The sequence below is a fragment of the Lolium perenne genome, chromosome 2 (genome assembly GCF_019359855.2).
Source record: "Lolium perenne isolate Kyuss_39 chromosome 2, Kyuss_2.0, whole genome shotgun sequence".
NCBI lineage: Eukaryota > Viridiplantae > Streptophyta > Magnoliopsida > Poales > Poaceae > Lolium > Lolium perenne.
Genome location: NC_067245.2, coordinates 302,854,119 through 302,857,008, shown reverse-complemented (window position 1 = coordinate 302,857,008; position 2,890 = coordinate 302,854,119).

The window sequence follows — 2,890 nt, the reverse complement described above, 5'->3', positions numbered from 1 at the left end:
CAAAACCCATCTTATAGCGAAAGATCCGTCATATAGGTATTACAGATATAACCATAATTATGTAGAGAAACTCATATGGTTCTATTTAAAAAAAAAACAAGAGCAAAAGCTTAGCCTTTTCGGGTAATTAAGAAGAGAGTGGATTTGGTGATCAGGGGATACGTGAGTACCCGGTTATCACCGTTGGATTTGGTCCACCACCGTTGGATTCTGCTACTCACTAATGGCCACTACCTCGTCGGCCTCCACCTCCACCTCGCCGGCCTGCACCTCGTGCATCTGAGGTCGCGCCAGTGTCTCCCCGGCCAAGCGCGTCGTCGTGCACCTTCCCCGCATCTCTCCGCCCTTCTACTCTACGCGCTGGACCGCGTCGATGCGTGTACAAAGCTAACGTCGTTAGACACGTGTTGAGTAGAGAAGGGGTGCTCACGTATCCCCTGATCACCATGCTTCATCCGTAATTAAGAAAGTAGTTTATAATAATTGATAAGTGTCATAATACAACAAAAGTTCTGGAAGGTATGTAATTGCAACTATAGGGGGGTGGATGTGAAAAGGAGATACACAAATTTAAGATTTTCTAAGTTTTAGGCTTTAAACAACAAGGTGGAGTTGAACAATGCAAAATGAACAACCTAAATGACACAAACTAAAAGGAACACAAAGAGACCGAGCAACAAGAAGAGTGACACGAAGGAACAAGATAACTGTTGAGGAGATATGAGACCTGAGATTTGTTTCTCGTAGTTCCTTCTCTTTTAGGGGAAACACGTCTATGTTGGAGGGATGTGATGTCACAAAGGCCACCAACGCCACAAAGGGCTCACCTTCTTCTGCGTTGAAGCTACCACAAAGGCGAGTTCACTTCTCCATGAGGCGGTCCCGGTCGAGGTGGCTACCAAACCTTCACAAGGTTGGGGCACAACTCAACAACTCAATTGAAGGCTCTAGACAACACCTTGAAGGTTGTACAACACCAAGCAAGCTCTCAAGATGCTCTCATTACAAGGGTCTCCATCATGAAGACCTAGGGTTACAAGTTCCACAATGGAATTAAGAGGAAATTCGAATTTCTTTGGCCACAAGTAGATCGAGCCCTCCTCATTCAATTCTCCAAAGATGGAGTGAATTGATTGATTAGAGAGAGAGATCCACCAAGTTGAAGCTATGGTTTGATAAAGGAGAGAGAAAATCCATGACTAGCGTACCCCTTCAGGAAGAAGGGGTGGCTATTTATAGTCCTCAAATTTCCAGCCATTGCATTGTCGCAAGGCCGGAATATCCGGAATTAGTATACCCAGAAGGGATATTCTGCCCCACTCATTTCGGCAGGCCCGTACCACTCTGGCTAGGTTGGTTTGACCAGCGGCTAATATGCCTTGGCTGGTCGGACAACTACGACCAATATTCTGAACAGGAATTAGAGACTGCGATATTTGGCCGGAATTGGCCCAGACTGGGGTCGGAACAGTCCTCTGAGGCAGGCAATGCCACGACCAGAAATCTGAGGCTCTTTCTTCACCATTTGCTCAGATATAAACACAAAAACTTGAAAACCTACAAAATAAGACTTAGAGTAGACTATGGTCTTCGATGTTGATTTTGTAGTTTTTGTTGGTTCGTCAACTATCTTGTGCTTCATTAGATAGACTTATACACTTAGCATAGATGGTGAAATATTAAAGATCGGATCGGTTTTTGCAGTTACCACATCCGAAAAATATGTCGGGAGTCTGGTATATTTTCATTTTACAATTAAGACCTTACAGACTCTGAATAATCGTACACACATGCTGGAGCTAGCTGGTTAGCCATCACACGTGCACAGAGGCTTTTCCCACACATGCATGCGAGAGCAGCACTGGAGTGCGGGTTGAATAAGAGTAAAAGACAGGGGGGTTTGTACAAAATGAACAGTCCGACATTCTTTTAGGATCAGAGGGAGTACGATATTTTGTCGATTGACTTAAAGCGGATAAGATAATTACCAGTTGCAGATTCAAGTATAGATATACGAGTATAAGGGCATCTCCAACACGGCGACCCATCCCGCCCCCGCGCGTCCGGATAGGTCGAACCGGACAAAATCCCGGCCCAGCATCCCAAAAACGGATGACCGCGGCATCCGGGACGACCCAAAATCGGCCAAAATCTGGGCCGAGTTTGCGTGGCCACGGACTCCTATCGCTGGTCGCTCGCGTCCTCTCCTTGTTTTCCCCTGGCCCGTCTGTCTGCCTCCATACAGCCCCCTCGCACACATCTCCCACCGCTCCGCTGCCACCCCAGGACCAGCGATTTGGGAGCGCTGTCGACGCAGGCCACCGTTGGTGAGATGCCGGCAAGCGGTGCAGAAGCATAGGACGCGGCCCCGCGCTGCTTTCGCGGCGTCGTAGTAGAGTCGGAGGACGCCATCGCCGACGCTGTTGTCGTCTCACCATCGCGAGACCTCCCGCCGTCAGCAGCTTCGCCGTTGCCTCCAAAGGTGAGCTCTCGTGCACCGTGTTTCCAGGCCGCAAGTCGGTCGGGACGACCATTGCCTACAGGTCCCTACGGACGTGTTGGATGGCCTCCGCCTGCGAGGTGTTCGATGAAATGGGCGATCTAAAATTTGTCCCATTTCATCTGTAGATCATGGTGGACAGCGACGACGAGTACTTCTTCAAGAACTTCATCGACACATCGTCAAACGAGGAGCCGACGATGACTTTGTCACGGAGGCTGCGCTGATCATCCGCGAGCACAATGTCTCGCAGATCCCCGTGTTCCGGGGGTCCTTGCCGGGGCGCGCGACCGCCTTGGACAGCAAAAGAGAACGCGGCCACGACCAGCTCTTCCACGACTACTTCTACCACAAGGCATTGTTCACGCCGGCCATGTTTTGCCGTCGTTT